Source organism: Salvelinus alpinus, chromosome 39 (assembly GCF_045679555.1).
Source record: "Salvelinus alpinus chromosome 39, SLU_Salpinus.1, whole genome shotgun sequence".
NCBI lineage: Eukaryota > Metazoa > Chordata > Actinopteri > Salmoniformes > Salmonidae > Salvelinus > Salvelinus alpinus.
In genome coordinates this window covers 2,041,820-2,068,464 of record NC_092124.1, presented here as the reverse complement: position 1 = coordinate 2,068,464, position 26,645 = coordinate 2,041,820, and positions in this window count along the sequence as shown.

The following is a 26,645-nucleotide window of genomic DNA, read 5'->3' as shown; positions in this document are numbered from 1 at the left end:
GACTCACTCTGTGTGCAATAATAGTGTTTAACATGATTTTTTAATGACTACCTCATCTCTGTACCACACACATGCAATTATCTGTAAGGTCCCTCAGGTAAGCAGTGAATTTCAAACACAGATTCAACCACAAAGACCAGGGAGGTTTTCCAATGCCTCGCAAAGAAGGGCACCTATTTGTAGATGGGTAAAATATAATAAAAAACAGACACTGAATATGGTTTTGAGCATGGTGAAGTTATTAATTACACTATGGATAGTGTCTCAATACACGTAGTAAAGACAAAGATACAGGCGTCCTTCCTAACTCAGTTGCCAGAGAGGAAGGAAACCGCTCAATAATTTTACCATGCAATGCTGACTTAAATACAGGTATAGAGTTTAATGGCTGTGATAAGAGAACTGAGGATGGATCAAAAATATTGTAGTTACTACACAATACTAACCTAAATGACAGTGACAAGAAGGAAGTCTGTAAGGAATTCAAGCACTAAGCACTAAAGTAAAACTGCAAAGAAAATAAATCCAACACATCACTGCATGGGTATGCTTTTCATCGACAAGGACTAGGGTTTTTTGGGGGATAAGAAGAAGAATAGAGTTAAGCACAGGCAAAGTCCTAGAGAAAAACCTGGGGAGACAAATTCACCTTTCAGTAGGACAATAACCTAAAATACAAGGCCAAATATACACAGAAGTTGCTTACCAAGACGACATTGAATATTCCTGTGTGGCTAAGTTACAGTTTTGACTTAAATTGGCTTAAAAATCTATGGTAAGATTTGAAAATGACAGTCTAGAAATGATAAACAACCAACTTGACAGAGCTTCAGGAATTAAAAAAATTATGATGTGCTAATATTGTACAATCCAGGGGTGTGAATCCAGGGGTTGGAATTAGATATTTCCATAATTATTTTTCAGTAAATTTGCAAACATTTATATATATATATATATATTTATATACATATATATATATATATATATAAATTTCACTTAGTCATGATGGGCTATTGTGTGTAGCTGGGTGAGAGAATTTTTTTTATTTAATCAATTTTGAATTCAGGCTGTAACACAATGTAACACAAAAATGTGGAATAAGTCAAGGGGTATGAATACATTCTGAAGGCAATGTAACGTCTCTAGTGCAATTCAGTCTCTACAAAATGGACGGACATACAAAGAAAGAGTGACATACAGTAAATGATGCCTATTATCTCTCATATTGTGTTGAATGAGTGTTTGTCATGAAATGTCTCAATGAAGAAAACAGGTTTGATATAGGCACTGTATCACTGCTTCTATTCATTGCATCTGTAATCAAAGCCCCAGAAGCGGTTTTGGTTAGTGTACAAAGTTTTCCCTCTTTTTAGGCCAGAGGCATCTCCATTTTAACTCTGGTATGTACCAGTAATGCATTCTTCAGAAGAAGAAAAATGAATTATGCCATGAGGCTTGAAAGAGTGAAAAATAACTTATCTGATAACCTCGTTGGAAATGCAATTTCCTCGAGAGGGGTGGGAAAGCCGACATGGGGCGACGGTGGTATACAATACGCAGAAGCGAGGGAAAAGGAGGCATCAATCCGCCATAACTTGTTTCTGAGGTTTTCCTGCACCACAAGTATCACTTTGAATAATACAATCAGGCAGGGGCTGGCTGCTACACATGCAATATGCAGAGATATTATCCATGCCTCTTGTTAGGATATCTATCCCATACTAATGCATCATGTCTCCAAGCAAGCAACTCTCCCAGGGCTAGCTATAGCAGCTAGCTAAGAGGCAAGCTAATGTCAAGACAGCTAACCCATACTAAAGCCTCCTGTCTCCAAGCAAACCACTTTCCTAGGAATAACAATAGTAGCTAGCTAAGAGGCAAGCTAATGTCAAGACAGCTAACCCATACTAAAGCCTCCTGTCTCCAAGCAAGCCACTTTCCTAGGAATAACAATAGTAGCTAGCTAAGAGGCAAGCTAATGTCAAGACAGCTAACCCATACTAAAGCCTCCTGTATCCAAGCAAGCCACTTTCCTAGGAATAACAATAGTAGCTAGCTAGGAGGCAAGCTAATGTCAAGACAGCTAACCCATACTAAAGCCTCCTGTCTCCAAGCAAGCCACTTTCCTAGGAATAACAATAGTAGCTAGCTAGGAGGCAAGCTAATGTCAAGACAGCTAACCCATACTAAAGCCTCCTGTCTCCAAGCAAGCCACTTTCCTAGGAATAACAATAGTAGCTAGCTAAGAGGCAAGCTAATGTCAAGACAGCTAACCCATACTAAAGCCTCCTGTCTCCAAGCAAGCCACTTTCCTAGGAATAACAATAGTAGCTAGCTAGGAGGCAAGCTAATGTCAAGACAGCTAACCCATACTAAAGCCTCCTGTCTCCAAGCAAGCCACTTCCTAGGAATAACAATAGTAGCTAGCTAAGAGGCAAGCTAATGTCAAGACAGCTAACCCATACTAAGAGTGTGGTTTCCAAGCAGGGCAGACGTATGTGGCAGGGTCTACAGACAATCACGGATTATGTTGATATCACAAGTTTACTGGAGAACTGAGACGAAGTAGAGACTCTGGACAGGGTGGATGAGGTTTAATTAAAAGCAATTTATTCAGAGGTAAAGATATCTGAAATAGCGTGCACGGACCCTTTCATCAAGCTCAAATGGAACTCTCCGAAAGAAGCCCAGATAACAGAGTGCATATACATTTTATACAAAGATAGAAAGTAGGTTGAGTCTGGAAGTTCTTGTCCTCTGGTTGGTCCTGATGAGTTGGGCGAGGTCCCCTTCAGGCTAGTATCACTGTCTCATTGGCTCTGAGTAGATTTCTTTGTCTTCAGAAATGTTCAGCTAAAACAGGAGATTAGGTGTGTGCGTAGATGTTCCTATTTTAACATTTCTGTGTGTCTCTGTAAAATGTTCAGACTGAAGAGGAGATTTTGTGTGTGCGTAGATGTTCCTGTCTTATCAGTGTTTATGAAAGGTTTGCGTCAGCCCTCTGTCCTTGGGTATGTGTGTGTCTCAGTTTCTGTGATATGCAGTACCAGACACCCTTTTCTTATCAGTCTTTATGAAAAGGCCTGTGTCAGCCATCTGTCTCTGGGTGTACGTGGGTCTCAGTATCTGCTTATTAGTTTGTGAGAAACCCTGTTTGGAAAGAAGTTAGTTATAACAATGTAATAGCAAATATGCTTGTGTTATAATAAATGATATTTATTACAATTACAAAAAGAAAACCAGCCCCGTTGCGGACATCGACCCCATGCACGCCTCCAACTCAATCATCAAGTTTGCAGACGACACTACAGCGGAAGGCTTGATTACCAACAATGACGAGGCGGCCTACAGGGAGGAAGTGAGGGCCCTCGGAGTGTGGTGTCAGGAAAATAACCTCTCAATGTCAGCAAAACAAAAGAGATGATCGTGGACTTCAGGAAACAGCAACGGGAGCCCCCCCCTATCCACATCAACGGGACAGCAGTGGAGAAGATGGAAAGTTTTAAGTTCGTCGGTGTACATATCACCGACAAACTGAAATGTTCCACGCACACAGACAGTGTGGTGAAGAAGGCGTTTACAGCGCCTCTTCAACCTCAGGAGGCTGAAGAATTGTGGCTTGTCAACAAAAACCCTCACTAACTTTTACAGGTGCACAATTGAGAGCATCCTGTCGGGCTGTATCACCGCCTGGTACGGCAACTGCAAACGCCCACAACCACAGGGCTCTCCAGAGGGTGGTTCGTTCTGCACAACGCATCACCGGGGGCAAACTACCTGCCCTCCAGAACACTTACAACACCCGATGTCACAGGAAGGTAAAAAGATCATCAAGGACAATAACCACCCGAGCCACTACCTGTTCACCCCGCTTCCATCCAGAAGGCTAGGTCAGTACAGGTGCATCAAAGCTGGGACCGAGAGATTGAAAAACAGCTTCTATTTCAAGGCCATGGATTGCTAAACAGCCACCACTAGCACAGAGAGGTGGCTGCCTACCTACAGACTTGATATCATTGGTCACTTTAATAAATGGAACACTAGTCACTCTAATAATGCCACTTTAAGAATGTTTACATATCTCACATTACTCAGCTCATATGTATATACTGTATACTGTATCCTTCCCAATCTATTCTTTACTATCTACAGTGGGGAGAACAAGTATTTGATACACTGCCGATTTTGCAGGTTTTCCTACTTACAAAGCATGTAGAGGTCTGTCATTTTTATCATAGGTACACTTCAACTGTGAGAGACGGAATCTAAAACAAAAATCCAGAAAATCACATTGTATGATTTTTAAGTAATTAATTTGCATTTTATTGCATGACATAAGTATTTGATCACCTACCAACCAGTAAGAATTCCGGCTCTCACAGACCTGTTAGTTTTTCTTTAAGAAGCCCTCCTGTTCTCCACTCATTACCTGTATTAACTGCACCTGTTTGAACTCGTTACCTGTATAAAAGACACCTGTCCACACACTCAATCAAACAGACTCCAACCTCTCCACAATGGCCAAGACCAGAGAGCTGTGTAAGGACATCAGGGATAAATTGTAGACCTGTACAAGGCTGGGATGGGCTACAGGACAATAGCCAAGCAGCTTGGTGAGAAGGCAACAACTGTTGGCACAATTATTAGAAAATGGAAGAAGTTCAAGATGACGGTCAATCACCCTCGGTCTGGGGCTCCATGCAAGATCTCACCTCGTGGGGCATCAATGATCATGAGGAATGTGAGGGATCAGCCCAGAACTACACGGCAGGACCTGGTCAATGACCTGAAGAGAGCTGGGACCACAGTCTCAAAGAAAACCATTAGTAACACACTACGCCGTCATGGATTAAAATCCTGCAGCGCACGCAAGGTCCCCCTGCTCAAGCCAGCGCATGTCCAGGCCCGTCTGAAGTTTGCCAATGACCATCTGGATGATCCAGAGGAGGAATGGGAGAAGGTCATGTGGTCTGATGAGACAAAAATAGAGCTTTTTGCTCTAAACTCCACTCGCCGTGTTTGGAGGAATAGAAGGGTGAGTACAACCCCAAGAACACCATCCCAACCGTGAAGCATGGAGGTGGAAACATCATTCTTTGGGGATGCTTTTCTGCAAAGGGGACAGGACGACTGCACCGTATTGAGGGGAGGATGGATGGGGCCATGTATCGCGAGATCTTGACCAACAACCTCCTTCCCTCAGTAAGAGCATTGAAGATGGGTCGTGGCTGGGTCTTCCAGCATGACAACGACCCGAAACACACAGCCAGGGCAACTAAGGAGTGGCTCCGTAAGAAGCATCTCAAGGTCCTGGAGTGGCCTAGCCAGTCTCCAGACCTGAACCCAATAGAAAATCTTTGGAGGGAGCCGAAAGTCCGTATTGCCCAGCGACAGCCCCGAAACCTGAAGGATCTGGAGAAGGTCTGTATGGAGGAGTGGGCCAAAATCCCTGCTGCAGTGTGTGCAAACCTGGTCAAGAACTACAGGAAACGTATGATCTCTGTAATTGCAAACTAAGGTTTCTGTACCAAATATTCAGTTCTGCTTTTCTGATGTATCAAATACTTATGTCATGCAATAAAATGCAAATTAATTACTTAAAAATCATACAATGTGATTTTCTGGATTTTTGTTTTAGATTCCGTCTCTCACAGTTGAAGTGTACCTATGATAAAAATTACAGACCTCTACATGCTTTGTAAGTAGGAAAACCTGCAAAATTGTCAGTGTATCAAATACTTGTTCTCCCCACTGTATATATTCTCATCCCATTCCTTTACTAGATTGTGTGTATTAGGTTTTGTTGTGGAATGTGTTAGATATTAGGTTTTGTTGTGGAATGTGTTAGATATTACCTGTTAGATACTGCTGCACTGACGGATCTAGAAGCATCTGCTAACCATGTGTATGTGACCAATACCATTTGATTTGATTTGAAGCAACTGTCCTATGACTAGCTATAGTAGCTAGCTGAGAGGCAAGCTAAAAAGCTAGCTAAAAGTGCTAAGAGGCTACATGTATCACATCATTTAATATACACACTGGGCAGAGACTGAGGACAACTATTCAGCAGAATATGATGTGACTAGAAAAGTCTAACGGACAGACTTAACTCAATGTGAATTATTTGGCCATATTCTACCTTCTATAGGTATGAATCTGAGAGTAGTCATATGGATGAGATGTCTAACTGTGGTGCTGACTCTCTTTGATAATTAAAGTTCCCATAGAACTTGAAAAGTACTTCAAGAGCAAAGGTGTTAACCCTTTGTGTCCTGGCAAGATTCTCAAAATGCCACCTTATACTGTAGAAACCATCACTATTTGCTAACGGCTCATTAGGGGAGAGTGGAGTAAGTTGAGCCAAAGGGGTACGTTTGTACCACCCTTGTTTTTTTTATTAAACCTTTATTTAAATAGGCAAGTCAGTTACGAACAAATTCTTATTTACAATGATGGCCTACCAAAAGGCAAAAGGCCTCCTGCTGGGATTACATTTTTTGAATAAATAAAATATAAATATAAAACAAAACACACATCACGATAAGATGTTTCTTACACAGTAGACTGTGTCTGTAAAATGTGTATAAGATGTATAAATTGGGCCTCCCGGGTGGCGCAGTGGTCTAGGGCCACCAGAGTCTCTGGGTTCGCGCCCAGGCTCTGTCGCACCCGGCCGCGACCGGGAGGTCCGTGGGGCGACGCACAATTGGCATAGCGTCGTCCGGGTTAGGGAGGGTTTGGCCGGTAGGGATATCCTTGTCTCATCGCGCTCCAGCGACTCCTGTGGCGGGCCGGGCGCAGTGCACGCTAACCAAGGGGGCCAGGTACACGGTGTTTCCTCCGACACATTGGTGCGGCTGGCTTCCGGGTTGGAGGCGCGCTGTGTTAAGAAGCAGTGCGGCTTGGTTGGGTTGTGCTTCGGAGGACGCATGGCTTTCGACCTTCGTCTCTCCCGAGCCCGTACGGGAGTTGTAGCGATGAGACAAGATAGTAATTACTAGCGATTGGATACCACGAAAATTGGGGAGAAAATGGGATACAATTTTAAAAAATAAAATAAAAATAAGATGTATAAATTGAAGGTAAAAGCAGAAGTGTTTATTAGTTTACTCTAAGTGGGGAATTGGTGGTAGGGTTTGCGGGGAATAATAATAAAGGTATATTCTTTAAAAAAGTATATATGTCTATATAGGTATGTGTATGTATATATGTGTATATGTATGCATGCGTGTATGGATATATATATTTACCAAAAAAATATGGGGGATTGGAAATGACGCAGACAATTACATTGGAAGCAACATTCTTTCCGCAATATTAAGCTGATCCACCCCTTAAAAAAAAAGATGTTTCTAGGAAACCATACACAAAATGTATCATTTGACCAAATATTTAGGAAGAGGTCATCCTTTCATGGAGTCTTGTGAAAGTAGAAACCACATGGAAAAATGGGTAAGCAAGTTAGGTATAAAAACTGATTTTCACCAAGTCAAATGAATGTATTATGTTAGAGGTTTCATGATGCTTGTATCTAAACAGAAAATGTTAAGATTGTTCTATAGATCAGTTGGGGTCTCTATAAGCTTCAATATGAGGTCATAAACCAAGCATGGAAGTCCATCCTTGTGTGGGATAATATAGTCCAAATGTTTGCCTTGGGGTAAGTTGAGCCAATGGCCATGGGGTAAGATGAGCCATTGGTTGAGCCAATGGCAAGTTGAGGGAATTGAAGTGTTTTCTTCGCAGGCATAATGCAAGGCATAAATCGCTGGGAAATGATTACAGGGCCTGGCCTATGTTAAAAGTGTAAAATAAAAGTATAAGGCACCACATTTCAACCTCTTATTCATTATCCACAGCACCAAACCTGTGTCGTCATATGTGAAAATGGCGTGTTTCTAGGATCTGTGGTTAAAAAGGTAAGAAGAAAGGTCCTAAAAATGCTTCTCAACACAGGGTAGGATTAAAAGTAAGAAAAACTGTGATTTTCAAAACCTAAAATGAGTTTCTAGCCAGAGGGAGGTTATTTTCTTCCCACGTCACCGAGCATCTCATACTGTTTGAAAATCACTGTTTTTAAAATGTTTTACCTTTGATGACATTGAGTAGAACTTTTTAACGTTCAATTTTTTCCGTCAAAATGTAGAAATGTGCCGTTTTCACATATGTAGATATTTGTTTGGTGCTGGAGATAATGAATGAGGTAGAAAAGTGCTGGAGTTGCCCTTTTTTTACATTTTCACCTAAAATGACATACCCAAATCTAACTGCCTGTAGCTCAGGCCCTGAAGCAAGGATATGCATTTTCTTGGTACCATTTGAAAGGAAACACTTCAAAGTTTTGTGGAAATGTGAAAGGAATGTAGGAGAATATAACACATTAGATCTGGTAAAATATAATACAAAGAAAAAAAATATATATATTTTTTTTGTACCATCATCTTTGAAATGCAAGAGAAAGGCCATAATGTATTATTCTAGCACAGGTGGAATTTAGATATTGGCCACTAGATGGCAGCAGTGTATGTGCAAAGTTTAACCTGGTCCAATGAACCATTGCATTTGTATTCCAAATTTTGTATCAAGACTGCCCAAATGTACCTAATTTGTTAATTAATAACTTTTCATGTACAAAACTGTGCACTCTCCTCAAACAATAGCATGGTATTATTTCACTGTAATAGCTACTGTAAATTGGACAATTAACAAGAATTTAAGCTTTCTGCCAATATCAGATATGTCTATGTCCTGGGAAATGTTCTTGTTACTTACAACCTCATGCTAATTGCATTAGCTTATGTTAGCTCAACCGTCCCGCAGGGGACCCACCAATCATGAAGAAGTTTTAAAAGATGATCATTAAAATGATTAAAATACAAAAAAGCGATTGTAATTGTGTTGAATTGTGTTTGGGAAATAAAGATAGACATGATTTTAAAAGGTAGTGGCAATATTTCATTCAGCACAGAAATGTGTAGGCGGCTTCACTCACACTGTCCCGCAGCTAAACTTACCCATACCCGGGGGAAGTTGTGCCAAGAGAAAGATAATTGAAAAAAACACGCTTATTTTATTTCATAACACACACCAATTTAAAACTGCCAAACTCTACTCACTACAGTATTCAGCTGGTAAGAGACAGACATTCAGTAAATGCTAGAAATAGATTGTCCACCATCTATGTGCTTTCCAGACAGTAAAGAGAAACAGGCAAAATGACATTTCGATTTAGAGCAATAAAGAAATTGAATAATTTATCTGAGCAAACCGGAAACCTTTCAATATATAAATTCAAACAATACTTTAAAACCATTTAAAAACAATACATAGGAAGTTTGTGCTGGACTATCTTTTTAGACTGTTAAGAGTATTTATCTGGTCAATATGTCAGTGTATTATGTCTGTTTGTAACAATGTGTTATACTGTATGTATGTGAAAATGTGATCGTATTATAAATTGTATTTTAATGTTTAAGGACTCTTGGAAGATTAGTCCAAATGAGGACTAAAAGAGAACCTAATAAAATCAAAATCAATATAGCAGGGCTGAAAAATGACTGGTACCAGGAATAGATATGTAAATTCTATGGTAAAATATGAATGGTTAATATCAACATGTATACAGGAGTAATAGGGACCAGTAGCAGGAGAAATATATATATTTTAATGCTAAATAGGAGAAATACAGATACTAATGATAAATACATAAATACTAAATAGATGGATACTAATAGTCCTATAGGTTTTGAATGAGGTTTCTCCCGAGCATTCAGAACAGTCTATATGGGTCACACCACTATACAAGAATGATGGATGAGATTGGGTAGCCACGTTTCGGGGAACGTGGTGGTGATTCCCAAAACGGTGTTCCGCCTTGGGTTTAGCCTCACTACGCCTCCCTAGGGGAGCCTGTCTGCGTAAGCTGCCACTACTGTAGACTTAACATTTAAAAATACCATTATAGCCTAGCTGTCGCACTTCAGACCGGCTATTTCTGTACATATTTGATCAGTGTCTTACAGTTCCAGACGGTATTATATAGAAATTCGCGGCTCCACAAGCCTGTGGGGAAAACAACCAAAGTTACTAAAGTTACCCCATTGAAAAAGTTTTTGCTGTGAGCCAAACGCAATTTTCTTGTTGTCTGCTTGTTGTAGTCATTTAGCGACAAAACTACATATAAGAAAAGTAAAACATGTCTAAAGATTACTTCTCAACATTGCCTGCTCCCGAGCATTCTAACTACTTAGAAAAACGTAATATTGTACGGTTTCCCTCATGCCCCTTTTCATGACGACGCTAGCAGCCACATGAGTGAGTGCTAGCTAGCTACTGACCAGGACATGAAGCTATCCAAGACCAACAACACAAACAAACGGAATATACAGCCACAAGTAATGAGTGGAGTTACAAATGGACAATACTAAACAAGTTAAAAATCTTGTTTAGTATTATCCATTTGTGATGAAATGTTTTCCACACACAGCTACGTGTAGCCTACTTGGACACCGGGTCCCCACATTTTTCACTCTCCCACGCTGAATAGCCTGAAGCCACAGAGCTCTTTTCGCAGGCTCCATTTCCCTACGTGGGAGCATTGCAAACCATAGGCCAGGATTTTTGAGGTTACATGAACATTGATCAACACAGTGGCTTTTCGACATGTTCTGTTATTTTTGTATAACAAAAAAGTTGATGATAAAGTTGACTCTTTTACAGTGGGGGTCAATAGGAAAGAATGTTGGTTTCCCCCAATTTCTGGGTGTGGTCGAGGGGAATTTTGTTTTATATCATGAATATCGACTCGGAGGAAGGGATTTCTAAGCTCTGTGGCGCAAGTGGATATGTACAGTGGGGCAAAAAAGTATTTAGTCAGCCACCAATTGTGCAAGTTCTCAAACTTAAAAAGATGAGAGAGGCCTGTAATTTTCATCATAGGTACACTTCAACTATGACAGACAAAATGAGGGAAAAAAATCCAGAACATTCCATTGTAGGATTTTTTATGAATTTATTTGCAAATTATGGTGGAAAATAAGTATTTGGTCACCTACAAACAAGCAAGATTTCTGGCTCTCACAGACCTGTAACTTCTTCTTTAAGAGGCAGGAAGAGTAGCTGCTGGTTTCTCAACAGCTAATGGGGATTCTAATAAAATACAAAATACCAAAATATCACATGTTTATAACCCTGACAATCATTCTGAATGCAGGTTGCGGGTGAATGAAAGTTCAGATTGTTGGATAGCTTAACTCTGGCTGGATTCCAATACGACTTACGCATAACTTTGCAAGCCAGCATAATGCGACTTTCAGCCTGATGTGGCCTGTAAACAATGAGTTTCAGGCCACTGTATTAGGGTAAAACTAGGCCTCACAATAAGTCCTTATGAGATACAGTATGTCATGTATTGTCATAAAGAGATTAATTTTAATAATATTATTTGCCTAGGAACTCACTTGGTGAAGGCCTATGGTTATGTTAATTAAAGTTTGAACATGTCTTCTGCCAGTTTGTAAATGCTTACATAAGAGCATGGCGGGCCCCTGAGTGGCGCAGTGGTCTAAGGCACTGCATCTCAGTGCAAGAGGTGTCACTGCAGTCCCTGATTCGAATCCAGGCTGCATCACATCCGGCCGTGATTGGGAGTCCCATAGGGCGGCGCACAATTGGCCCAGCATCGTCCGGGTTTGGCCGGGGTAGGCCGTCATTGTATATGAGAATTTGCTCTTAACTGACTTGCCAAGTTAAATAAAGGTTAAATGAAGGAAAAAGGAAACCGCACACTGCTCTTGATAGTATCACCGATATTTAATAAGCTTACGTATCGGCCACACGGCCTTCGTCAGAGGTTAAATAAAATAAAAAATGTGACAATAGTTGTACATAATATCGAGATACAGACCTCTTCATGTTCAAATAAAATAATATATAAGATATTATTGCATAACACCATTGGCGCAAACTATATAGAAATATTATACGAGGTGTTATTGGATAACACTAAAAGTGTTGACTAAAATGTAACAGGGGTAAACTTAAGGAGATTTTGCACCAGAATGCAGCTTTAGATCCAGCATTCTGCCCTCCAAACCTGAAAAGTACCTGGATACGCGTATCTATGGCTTTCCACACTCTAAAAGCTTACTATCAAGGTCATTTTGACAATTCACTAATAGAAACCCGGGCAGGCCGACATAAAGGGAAAATGCATTTATTTAAGCATTTTAGTGAGGTAAGTCATTGAAAACAAACGGATCTTTTACAATAACAACCTGGTTCAAGTGCAAATTATGATCCCACATTAACGTCTATGGGCAAGTGCGGTTGTATTTTACCTTCACATGTGTACAGAGTTACTAAAGAGCACCTTGGCTTACCATATGAACACTTACTGTAATATAAGGCGCACAGATATTTCAAATGTTTAACTGTAGGGAGATTTCAGAATAGTTTCATACGACACAGAGTGATGAGTGTCTCAAATGGCACTCTATTCCCTATATAGTGCACTACTTTTGACCAGGGCCCAAAGGGAAAGTAGTGCACTATATAGGGTGCAGGGTTCCATTTGGGACACAGCCTGAATCTTGTTTGTTCTGCTGAGAACATACCGTTGAGGCCTAACATGGAGTTGAAATAGGGGACTTCACTCAAGGCTTATCAGTCCAGGTGAGGAGTTCCAGTGTTTTTGGATTTCAAGCGGTATTTGTCCTCCTCTGTCTCAGAGGAAAGCCTTGGAGTAGCGTCGGTAAGCTTCTCCATCTAGATAGTCACTCTCTTTGGAGCAGGTTGTATATAGAGTTCAGCTATGGCTATGGCGATGTGTTTCACCTATTGTTCCACAGTGAGAGCGAGGCTGACAATGTGAAAAGCCATAGATACGCGTATCCCAGGTACTTTTCAGGTTTTGAGGGCGGAACGCTGGATCTAAAGCCACATTCTGGTGCTGCTAGCAACCTTGACAAGAACCGAAAGGCTTCTCCCAAACCTTTGTCTATGAGAAGTTGTACAGGCTCTGTTCGGGCTTTGTTTTGCTGGGGCTTTGGTGAGAAGTAGTATAGTTCTTCGTAAGCGAGCGAGCACCTAAGCGTACGGCTCATTGTCTGTCTGGGTTGGCTATCCTACTTTGTACTTCACCCTCTGTTTAGGTACACATACAGTATATCAATATTTTCATTTTTTTTTGCTTCTGACATAAAGCAGTTCAGACCTTTACTTTTTAAATCCAGCTATGACTGCTATCAAAAGTTGTACGCCGTCTCTACATATCACATATTAAACAGATTATAAAGAAAATAGTGGATTATGTATTTTAATGCAGCTTTCGCTACAGATTTGCATAGTGCGGTATCTAAGATAGTGTTGTTAGTAGTTTAAAGTAACTGAGTTCTTATGTATTATTATACACTTTATATAATTCACCGTAAACAAAAGCCATACAGAATAATTACATTTACATTTAAGTCATTTAGCAGACGCTCTTATCCAGAGCGACTTACAAATTGGTGCATTCACCTTATGATATTCAGTGGAACAACCACTTTACAATAGTGCATCTAACTCTTTTAAGGGGGGGGGGGTTAGAAGGATTACTTTATCCTATCCTAGGTATTCCTTAAAGAGGTGGGGTTTCAGGTGTCTCCGGAAGGTGGTGATTGACTCCGCTGACCTGGCGTCGTGAGGGAGTTTGTTCCACCATTGGGGTGCCAGAGCAGCGAACAGTTTTGACTGGGCTGAGCGGGAACTGTACTTCCTCAGAGGTAGGGAGGCGAGCAGGCCAGAGGTGGATGAACGCAGTGCCCTTGTTTGGGTGTAGGGCCTGATCAGAGCCTGAAGGTACGGAGGTGCCGTTCCCCTCACAGCTCCGTAGGCAAGCACCATGGTCTTGTAGCGGATGCGAGCTTCAACTGGAAGCCAGTGGAGAGAGCGGAGGAGCGGGGTGACGTGAGAGAACTTGGGAAAGTTGAACACCAGACGGGCTGCGGCGTTCTGGATGAGTTGTAGGGGTTTAATGGCACAGGCAGGGAGCCCAGCCAACAGCGAGTTGCAGTAATCCAGACGGGAGATGACAAGTGCCTGGATTAGGACCTGCGCCGCTTCCTGCGTGAGGCAGGGTCGTACTCTGCGAATGTTGTAGAGCATGAACCTACAGGAACGGGTCACCGCCTTGATGTTAGTTGAGAACGACAGGGTGTTGTCCAGGATCACGCCAAGGTTCTTAGCACTCTGGGAGGAGGACACAATGGAGTTGTCAACCGTGATGGCGAGATCATGGAACGGGCAGTCCTTCCCCGGGAGGAAGAGCAGCTCCGTCTTGCCGAGGTTCAGCTTGAGGTGGTGATCCGTCATCCACACTGATATGTCTGCCAGACATGCAGAGATGCGATTCACCACCTGGTTATCAGAGGGGGGAAAGGAGAAGATTAATTGTGTGTCGTCTGCATAGCAATGATAGGAGAGACCATGTGAGGATATGACAGAGCCAAGTGACTTGGTGTATAGCGAGAATAGGAGAGGGCCTAGAACAGAGCCCTGGGGGACACCAGTGGTGAGAGCACGTGGTGCGGAGACAGATTCTCGCCACGCCACCTGGTAGGAGCGACCTGTCAGGTAGGACGCAATCCAAGCGTGGGCCGCGCCGGAGATGCCCAGCTCGGAGAGGGTGGAGAGGAGGATCTGATGGTTCACAGTATCAAAGGCAGCCGATAGGTCTAGAAGGATGAGAGCAGAGGAGAGAGAGTTAGCTTTAGCAGTGCGGAGCGCCTCCGTGACACAGAGAAGAGCAGTCTCAGTTGAATGACTAGTCTTGAAACCTGACTGATTTGGATCAAGAAGGTCATTCTGAGAGAGATAGCAGGAGAGCTGGCCAAGGACGGCACGTTCAAGAGTTTTGGAGAGAAAAGAAAGAAGGGATACTGGTCTGTAGTTGTTGACATCGGAGGGATCGAGTGTAGGTTTTTTCAGAAGGGGTGCAACTCTCGCTCTCTTGAAGACGGAAGGGACGTAGCCAGCGGTCAAGGATGAGTTGATGAGCGAGGTGAGGTAAGGGAGAAGGTCTCCGGAAATGGTCTGGAGAAGAGAGGAGGGGATAGGGTCAAGCGGGCAGGTTGTTGGGCGGCCGGCCGTCACAAGACGCGAGATTTCATCTGGAGAGAGAGGGGAGAAAGAGGTCAAAGCACAGGGTAGGGCAGTGTGAGCAGAACCAGCGGTGTCGTTTGACTTAGCAAACGAGGATCGGATGTCGTCGACCTTCTTTTCAAAATAATAATAATAATAACCAACTATTACCAATTACTGTAATGCTTGTTGTTTATCATCACCAGTAGTGTTGCAGGGTATACCAGTACCACGGTAATATCACTGTACCAAAACGTCATGATACTTATCATTCCAACATTTTAGAGTACTGTAGTGCCGTTTCACATGATACAACCACATTGATCGGCTCTGCCAATCTAAAGAACTATCTGGCGCCTGTTATAACATGTTTATAAAGTGAGTTTTGTTTATAAATTCAGCTTAATTTAAGCAACAGCAACTAGTCTCTTGTATGCCACAATGTCCACGTCACTTTCACGCATCTCACGCATGGGAGCTTGATCAGCCAGTTGCACGCCCTTCCAGCCATCACTCACCTGCTTCTCTCCGCCCGGTCTTCCTGCACATCCATTTCTCCATCCGTTTTTAGCCGTGATGGCGAACGGAGATCCAGACCCTGATGAGTCTTCTGTTGTTACATTCGATACATTGGAGCAGCGCCTGTTGTAACCAAGAGCACAGGCCAGTCTGAGTAGACTTTGCAATTTGGCGAGTTCGTTGTCACGCAGCCTCTTACTGACAAAGGATACATGGAGAACAGGCATGCTTACAGCTTTACAGCTGTGCCTAGTCCAAACAGTACCAGAACTACCTTTTTCACATTTCATATCATTTCACAAACCATGTCCCGGGCTGGGCTGTTTTAAACTAATCCCGGGTCGCAAATTATTGGTTTGATAGCAAACAATGTTGTTCAGTCATGTTACCTAGCTAGCTAAATATCTGCCCACTTGACAGTATGTCCAGGCAAATTTGATTGGCACAGGGAGAAAGGAAAAGGGTCTGCTACTCATGAGATCTGCTTCTAAGGTAGGGATCATATAGGCCTAATGTAAGCCCAAACTACACAGAAAAAAAATATGAACAGTTCAAATAAGGAAATCAGTCGATTGAAATAAATTAATGAAGCCCTAATCTATGGATTTCACATGAATGGGAATACAGATATGTATCTGTCGGTCACTCCTCTTCAATGGCTGTGTGAAGTTGCTGGATATTGGCGGGAACTGGAACACGCTGTCGTGTGTCGATCCAGAGCATTCAAATTGCCATCGATAAAATGCAATTGTTGTCCGTAGCTTTTGCCTGCCCACACCATAACCCCACTGCCACCATAGGGCACTCTGTTCACAAAGTTGACATGAGCAAACCGCTCACCCACACAACGCCATACACACTGGCATCTGCCTAGTACAGTTGAAACCGGGATTCATCTGTGAAAAGCACACTTCTCCAGCGTGCCAGTGGCCATCGAAGGTGAGCATTTGCCCACTGAAGTCGGTTACGATGCCAAACTGCAGTCAGGTCAAGAACGTGGTGGGGACGATGAGCACGCAGATGAGCTTCCCTGAGAAGGTTTCTTCGGTTTCATCAGCTGTCTGGGTGGCTGGTCTCAGAAGAAGCTGGACGTGGAGGTCCTGGGCTGGCGTGGTTACAGATGGTCTGCGGTTGTGAGGCCGGTTGAACGTACTGTCAAATTCTCTAAAACAATGTTGGAGGAGGCTTGTGGTAGAGAAATTAACATTAATTTCTCTGGCAACAGCTCTGGCGGACGTTCCTGCAGTCAGCATGCCAATTGCACGCTCCCTCAATACTTGTGACATTGTGTTGTGTCACAGAACTGCACATGTTAGAGTCCTCCTGTGTGCAGTGGCGGTTCTAGACCATTTCAACTGGGGGGGCCAAGCTGGGGCCAGTTGTACTGTTAGAGGGGCCAGTTACATTAGACGTTATTGTTGTCATATCGTTTCCTTCACTGCATTGCAGGCATCAGCAGGCAAAATACCATGTTCATAATCATCATCGTTGCCACTGTCTAATAACGGATGCAAAAAAAGAACGATAGCAAAAATGTGTTATGTAAAAATTATTTCATACTCCACATTTAGGGGGGCACTGGCCCCCCCCCCAGAACCGCCACTGCTCCTGTGGACTCTAAAAAAATGCTTCTTCACCAACATATTCAGCGGTGTAACTAAATGATGTCTCATCATTTGTTTTACAGATTAATCTGATGTTTTGAGAAAGTAAATGACAGTTTAATACCAAAACATAAATGAGTTTAAATAAATACAACTTTAATTTCAGTCATGTGCATTGACATAAACAATTAAAACACTGTTGGAGTTTGTCTCGCAGAGATGCACTTGGAAAGTAAAGGAAGAAACACACAAGACGGGTTCAATAAATACATTATATTTTAGACATGTTTTTTTTTTTTTTTAACAAATACATCATTTCAAATGAAAACAAACAATTAAATCTCCACCTCCATCCCTATATCATCACAAAAATCACTATACAAAAATCACTATCCAGCTCCACCACCACATCTAGACCAAAAACAAAGATTATGAAGTACCTGAGAGTGCTGCCATGGGTAGCGTGACAGAGGTGGGCGGTGGAGCTTTTCTCTTTCTTTTCTGTGCTGCAGTTAAGAGAAAAAGTACTGTTAGACAGGGCATGTTTCATAAAAAACGTTTTCATTTTTTTTTTACAACAATACCTCTGGAGGAAGCTGCAGAGGTTTTGGCGGTGGACATGCCTTGAGGGCTAGTGCTATAGACTGTAGATATGTAAAGAAAGAAACAAAGTTTAAACATTGCAGATTTATAAAACACATAACAGTCATTTTTTTGTCATTTAACATGTGTTTACCTGTGGAGGTGGCTGTATTCAAATTGCAGGGGGCAGGGACACCAGACGAGGCTGCTATGGTGTGTGACCAGGGGAGACGGAGGAGGCAGTTGGTCCAGAGGAGGCCACGTGACAGACGTGGTGTGCAGACAGGAGTGGGAGGCCCCGGTGCATTATAGTGTCTATTTTGAGATACAGATACCTCACAAGTCCTCAACTGGCAGCTTTTTAAATAGTACGTTGAGACTGGTGTTTTGCGGGTACTATTTAATGAAGCTGCCAGTTGAGGACTTGTGAGGCGTCTGCGCGATGGCCGTGGCGGCATAGGCAAGATTAAATAGATGGTTTAAAATATATGTGAGATTAGTAATGTTAAATAAAAAAAATAAAAAATGTAGTGATGGCTGTTTAACAGTCTGATGGCCTTGGTCCCAGCTTTGATGCACCTGTACTGACCTCTCTTTCTGGATGATAGCGTGGTGAACAGGCAGTGGTTGTTGTCCTTGATGATCTTTTTGTCTTCCTGTGACATCGGGTGCTGTAGGTGTCCTGGAGGGCAGGTAGTTTGCCGCCGGTGATGCGTAGTGATTGAGGGCGGTGCAGATGCCGTACCAGGCGGTGATACAGCCCGACAGGATGCTCTCGATTGTGCATCTATAAAAAGACTCCCACTGTTAGGGTGTAGACATTAGTATCTCGTCTTTATACACTGAGTGTACAAAACATTGTGAACACCTGCTCTTTCCATGACATACTGTATACTGACCAGCTGAAAGCTATGATCCCTTATTGATGTCACTTGTTAAATCCACTTTAAATCAGTGTAGATGAAGGGGAGGAGACAGGTTAAAGAAGGAATTTTAAGCCTTGTGACAACTGAGACATGGATTGTTTATGTGTGCCAATCAGAGAGCGAATGGGCAAGACAAAATATTTAAGTGCCTTGGAACGGGATTGGTAATAGGTGCCAGGCGCACTGGTTTGTTTCAAGAACTGCAACTCTGCAGGGTTTTTCACGCTCAACAGTTTCCTGTGTGAATCAAGAATGGTCCACTACCCAAAGGACATCCAGCCAACTTGACACAACTGTAGGAAGCATTGGAGTCAACATGCCAGCATCCCTGTGAAACGCTTTCAACACCTTGTAGAGTCCATGCCCCGATTAATTGAGGCTGTTCTGAGGGCAAAAGGGTGGGGTGCAATTCAATATTAGGAAGGTGTTCTTAATGTTTTGTTCACTCAGTGTATATACAGTTGAAGTCGGAAGTTTACATACACCTTAGCCACATTCAAAATCATTTTTTTTATTTTTTTTTTACAATTCCTGACATTTAATCCTAGTAAAACTTCCCTGTTTTAGCGGATTGGATTGTTTCAAATCACAAGTATGTACAGTAGGCCTATGCCTACTAGGTTTTGTGAGCAATCTTTCAAATGATTAGGACATGTAAACAACTTAATCGGCATTCCAGCAGTGTGTCTGATCTGCGTATGTGCTTTCACCAGCAGAGCGAGCCTCACTCTTTAGTGCGAGTGAAGTGAGTTCAGAACGAATTAGTTTGCACATACATATGTCCGAACTCAGAATCAAATATGCTTCCCAAAAACATGTTCGCTGTGGTAGAACGTTTATTTGATTGCTGATTTTCTGCATCAGTTAGCCTGATTTCAGGATTATTAGGGGAATCGTTCTTCATGCAAAGCATGTAAACGTTTTAACTAAACTATTATATTAATCTGACTATCCACAATAATCGCATTATTGTGTGCATGTAACCGTACTCACTGTGTCTTCAGTATAATATAAAATGCTGAGACAAGAAAAAGCGCAGGGGTGTGTGGCAAAGACAGTCGCATCTCTTTTCAGAATGCATGCACTCAGCTCTCCAGAATGAACTCGCTAATTCTAACGCATTCATTGTTTCATTGTGTGAATTGTTTGGCCTTTGATTGTTTTTTTATTTATTTTTTATTCCCCATTACATGTCACCAGTAGGCCTAGTAAATGTACCATTAATCCCCGTCATTTTGTTACATAAATTATGTTAAGGATGTATTAATTACAGTCATTTATCGTTCTCATTCTCGCAGTGGAAACACTATTTGCAGATTTCACACCTTGCTACACTTGTGTGAAACAAGTTTTGGTTTATTTCATAGCCATTAATTACGAGTTTTGACAATTTTTTCAATGTCTTTTGTTTGGAGTGCTCCATGTGCACAAAGAGCGTGTGTCTTGTTTTCTCTGTCCTAATAACGTTGAGGGAGCGTGCACGCCTGAGCACGCATAAAAGTACGCCTACCTGGCGTATTTGGGGATGTCTGAATTCTGATGGTCTTAACTCACCACGTCCTCTGCCAATAAACTTGGCAGTCATTTTTTCTTCACTTCACACAGCATGTCAACAAAGTCTTTTTTTAAAACATCCATTGTGAATAATAATAGTTCCTCGCAGTATTTAAAAAAATATTTCCAACACTCTTCCGGCCTTGATAATCAGCACGCCTCGATGTGAAAGAGCTAAACGTCTTATAAAAAAGCTGTCTGTCCTGAGTTCACTGGCATGGGAAACTGAGGGCCCGGAATAGGCTAGTTGATACAATGTTGATACAAGGGACAGCTCTAGTCAAGACAAATAGAAAGGGAGTCCTAGACAGGGAATAAGCTAACGTAAACTCACCCCATTCCGTACAAATGTGCGTAACCGCGACATTCAAACGAGGCTGCAATGAAAACGAATGGGACTGTGGTGACTGTGTTGTCTTCAAAATCTGGGGTGTGAACTACGTTTCGATTCAGCGTTGATTGACATGGTAATGAGCTAACAGTATTTGAGAAAAGATGAAAAAATCTGACCCCGTAACGTGCATTTGCAAGTCATTTTGTGCCATACAGCCTCTTTCCACCAGGGGTAACCCTTCTCTCGCAGATTAAAATCATGCATAACCATATACACTTGTAAGAAAACTTCATTTATCATGATTGTTGTCTAAATTAATATAATTATTGCTAATATTAAACTAATATTGCATGACTAGGGTGCCAATTGCATTTTTTTGCACGTCATTACTGCGAGCCAACATGACACTCAAAAGCCGGAACAGCTGCAGTTCACTTGTGAGGCTAACGTTAGTGCAGCCCTATAAACCCCTCTTCAAATTCGACACAAACCTTCAAACAGGTATGTGATGAGACATTACATAAAGTCTTTGTTTTATTTACATTTTAAAGTTGATTAGTTGGACAAATCGGGTGAAAAAAGCCGTTTCCTCACACAACATCTCTCCTTCTCACTATCACGCAATAGGTTTCGCTTCCCCACCCGCCATTTTTAAAAAGACCCGACGGAGCTCACTGCCTTGTGGAATTATGCAGAGATGGGCATCATGAAGGACTCGTCATTAATTTTGTTGTAAAGGGGAGAAAGTGTGCTTTACATTGGTATTGATATTACAGTTGATCTGGAAGTATTACGTTTTTTGGGCGCAAAAATAAGGTCAATTGTACGGACCAAGGCGATGTACAAAAGTGAGTGAGTTTACGTTAGTTGATACAATGTTGCAAGTTCGCCAGCAACAGCAACTGGCCAGAGCCAGTTCATTGATTTGATACAATGTTGCACTTCACTAGCAGATAGCTCGAGTCAAGATGGATAGAACGGGAGGCAGACAGGGGCTATCTCTGAGCTCCATGAGCTCATTTCTTTATCTGCGGTATCAATGTGTCCAAATGGCAGAGGCTGGTGCTCTCTTTTAACTTTTAGATTTGTATAATCATGATTCCGATTTTTACGATTAACCACGTGACAATGATTTTGAGAAACGAAAACGTTATCTAAATTAAATTGTTCCACGAAAATGCGCATATAAAAAAGAAATCAGAACTGACACGCAGATCGGTAGAAATGGTACGATAAATTGTAAGCTTCCCCAAACTTGAAACTAACGAGCCGCCTATGGTCTTCACTGTAACTCCCATTTAATAAATGTGTGCATGCACATAAGTCCCGTGAAAAGAACGGGCCTATGGAAATCAAATGCCCGTCCAACTGATTGTTCTGGGGCCGGCCCTGGTATCCACTGCTGAAGGTTACAAGAGCTGCCAAGTGGCACAGCACAATACAATACTTTTTACACAGAGACACAGACACAACAATACATAAAAAACGTTTCTTTTTCAAACAGATGAACAAGAGATGGATAATAATATCACATCAAATGTTTACATGTGCACTATCACACCCACAGTTTCTTCCCACTCACTTCAAACAGCCCTACATTTTTCTGTTCAAAATTTTTGACAAGCTGTCAGATTCACTAACTGACAAAACAAATCTACAGCAGGCAACATAACCAGGAGATGTCACTTTGCATCTTAACAAGCTGCTGATCGCGAGGAGTCTGCCAGTACCAATTGATTATCTCTATTAGGTGATGGGGTCTAGGGCTGCATTCCAATGGTCCCCTTCCCTTTTACATAGTGCACTACTTTTGACCAGGTCCCAAAAGTGGGCCCATGGTGAAACGGTTTAAGGATTAGCGATATATTAAAGTGCACTGAAGCAATGTTTTCTCTCCCCCCCCCCCTTCTCCTGCTCACACGCTCTCACTTGATGGAGTAGGACACCTTAAAGGACATAGCAGTTGAACACGTTCACTTGCCACCATCATGACGTGCTCTGTCTTGAATTTCGATATCCAGCTGTCACATAGTAATGAACGTGTAGGTGTCAGGAGTCGGGACGAGACAGACAGGCAGGCAGCGTTTCTCAGCCAGGCGAAATCATGAATCAGCTGGCATCATTTTTATGGATATATACAAAGAGATGTCAATTGAAAAAAAGGGTAAAAACGAAACGAAGCGCAGCTAGTTTGCGGTCTTACAGCTTCAGTGTTTGAAGTGATTGTGTTAGCTGTGTTGTCGGCTAGCTCCTCTGAACAACAGTGTCCTGACGAGAGAGCATGTTTGCTACATTTAGAACAAATAACTAGGTCGTGTCCATAGATACAGAACAAAAAGTTTGAACGACTGGGTCACGTCTCTGGCAACTGAACTAATAGAATGAACGACCAGCCGGCTTGGGTAGCAAACCTAGATTTGTGTCGGGACTATATCTTGTGGAAGGATGAAATAGTTATAGTATGAATAAATGAATACAAATAATCATTAAGTGATAATGCCCTAGTCTCTGGCCTAACAACACCCATGCCAATATATCTTCCAAACACCGGCTTATTGGCAATTATCACTTGAGTATAGTACAACTGGATTGTGAGCCGGGTCTGTATGTTGTGCGTGAGACTGAATATTTGGATAACTAATTAGGACCATTCATCTGGCATCACATCTTTGGCTACTATACATTTAATTGTGTGCTCACCTCCTCTCTTATGCTTTACAACTATTCCGCTCTTACTATCGGATGCCCAAATATATATTTGCATAATTGTTAATATGCTTTACAGCACTGCCTTAAAATTGTAATTTCTAAATGCAAATAGTCGAACTGAGAGGAGGACTGACTCTGGACTCAGAGGCCCAAGGAAACTCCAGGCAATACAAAAGCCATGTGGATGAAAAACGGGAGACCATTTGCATAACGTTGCAACTGACTTCAAGGACAGCCGCAAGGCATTGTGTGGGCTTATTGGCCTACAAAACTGTTACTCGTGAACCTAAAGTGTTATTCCATTATTGGAGCTCTGTTTAGTCCAGTTTAGCAGCTTTTTAAAAGTTGCTCTTTGTGCTAACGTGCGCTAACAACACAGGGTTCAAATCATTAGCGAGCTGGTTTTGCCTTTGTCAGCATAAAACAAGGCGATTGGATGAATAGTCGAAAAGTGTGAGAATAACAAACCCGGGGCCTTGTTTTGTATATCACAGCCGTCAGTGTTTTTGCCTGACTTTTGTACATTCAAGTTTCTCTGTTGCCATGGAGCTACAGTGTCTTCAGAAACTATTCACACCCCTTGACTTTTTCCACATTTGGTTATATTACAATGTGGGATTAAAATGGATTTGTCATCAACAATCTACACAAAATACTTTTTAATGTCGATTCTAACTTTAAATTCTAACATTTGTAAAAAATCTGAATGAAAAATAAATATATCTTGATTACATAAGTATTCAACCCCTTGGGAAAATACATGTTAGAATCACCTTTGACAGTGATTACAGCTGTGAGTCTTTCTGGGTAAGTCTCTAAGAGCTTTCCACATCTGGATTGTGCAACATTTTGCGCATCATTATTTTTTTAATTCTTCAAACTCTGTCAAATTGTTTGTTGATAATTGTGAGACAACCATTTTCAGGTCTTGCCATATATTTTCAAGTAGATTTAAGTAAAAACTGTAACTCGGCCAGTAACATTCACTGTATTCTTGGTAAGCAACTCCGGTGTAGATTTGGCCTTGTGTTTTAGTTTATTGTCCTGCTGAAAGGTGAATTCCTCTCCCAGTGTCTGGTGGAAAGCAGACTGAACCAGGTTTTCCTCTAAGAATTTGCCTGTGCTTAGCTCCTTCTCGGTTTTTGTCCTGAATAACTCCCCAGTCCTTAACAATTACAAGCATACCCATAACACGATACAGCCACCACTATGTTTGAAAATATGGCGAGTGGTACTCAGTAATGTGTTGTATTAAATTTGCCCAAACATAACACTTTGTAATTATTTCGCCTCTATGGCCTATTTATTACCTTACCTCCCTAATCTTCTACATTTGCACACACTGTACATAGATTTTTCTATTGTGTTACTGACTGTACGTTTGTTTATGTGTAACTCTGTGTTGTTGTTTTTGTCGAACTGCTTTGCTTTATCTTGGCCAGGTCACAGTTGTAAATGAGAACTTGTTGTCAACTGGCCTACCTGGTTAAATAAAGGTGAAAAAAAATAATAATAATACTGCAAAAAAAATGTGACAAAGCAATGAACTTTTTGTCCTGAATATAATTTAGCATTAACACTGGAGTAACTGGGTTGCAAAAGAGCAAAAAGATAAATAACAATATGGGGACGAGGTAGTTGGGTGTGCTATTTACAGATTGGCTGTGTACAGGTACAGTGATCGGTAAGATGCTCTGACAGCTGATGCTTAAAGTTAGAGAGAGAGATATAAGTCCCCAGCTTCAGTGATTTTTGTAATTCGTTCCAGTCATTGGCAGCAGAGAACTGGAAGGAAAGGCAGCCAAAGTAGATGTTGGCTTTGGGGATGACCCGTGAAATATACCTGCTGGAGCGCGTGCTACGGGTGGGTGTTGCTATGGTGACCAGTGAGCTGAGATAAGGCGGGGCTTTACCTAGCAAAGATTTATAGATGACCTGGAGCCAGTGGGTTTGGCAACGAATATGTAGCGAGGGCCAGCCAACGAGAGCATACAGGTCACAGTGGTGGGTCGTATATGGGGCTTTGATGAAAAAACGGATGGCACTGGGATAGACTACATCCAGTTTGCTGAATAGAGTGTTGGAGGCTATTTTGTAAATTACAAATCGGTAGGATTGTCAGTTTTACGAGGGTATGTTTGGCAGCATGAGTGAAGGAGGCTTTGTTGCGATTCTAGATTTAATTTTGGATAGGAGATGCTTAACCTCTCTAGGGTATGTGAGACATTAGCATCCCACCTCTTCAACAGCCAGTGAAACTGCAGGGTGCCAAATTCAAAACAACAGAAATCCCATAATTAAAATTCCTCAAACATACATGTATTTTACACCATTTTAAAGATACACTTGTTGTAAATCCAGCCACAGTGTCCGATTTCAAAAAGGCTTTACGACGAAAGCAAAACAAACGATTATGTTAGGTGAGTGCCTATTCACGGAATAACAGAGCCATTTTTCCAGCCAAAGAGAGGATTCACAAAAAGCAGAAATATAGATAAAATGAATCACAAACCTTTGATGATCTTCATCAGATGACACTCATGGGACTTCATGTTACACAATACATGTATGTTTTGTTCGGTAAAGTTCATATTTATATCCAAAAATCTGAGTTTACATTGGCGCGTTACGTTCAGAAGTTCCAAAACATCCTTTGATTTTGCAGAGAGCCACATCAATTTACAGGAATACTCATAATAAACATTGCTAAAACATACAACTGTGCATGGAATTTTAGATGCACTTCTCCTTAATGCAACTGCTGTGTTAGATTTAAAAAAAGCTTTACGGAAAAAGCAAACCATGCAATAATCTGAGTCGGCGCTCAGAGCCCAATCAAGACACAAATATATCCGCCATATTTTGCAGTCAACAGAAGTAAAAAATAACATAATAAACATTCACTTACCTTTGATGATCTTCATCAGAATGCACTCCCAGGAATCCCAGTTCCACAATAAATGTTTGTTTTGTTCGATAATGTCCATCATTTATGTCCAAAAAAGTTTAAAAAGTTATATTACAGTCCGTAAAAACATGACAAACGAAGTACTGAATCAATCTCTAGGATGTTTTTAACATAATTCTTCAATAATGTTCCATCCGGATAATTCCATTGTCTTCAGAAGTGCGATGGAACAGAGCTCTCTCTCACATGTTCAGGTCATAGTAGACCTCTGACTCAATCCACTCTCATTCGGCCCCACGTCACAGTAGAAGCATCAGACAAGGTTCTAAAGACTGTTGACATCTAGTGGAAGCCTTAGGAAGTGCAACATTACCAATATCCCACTG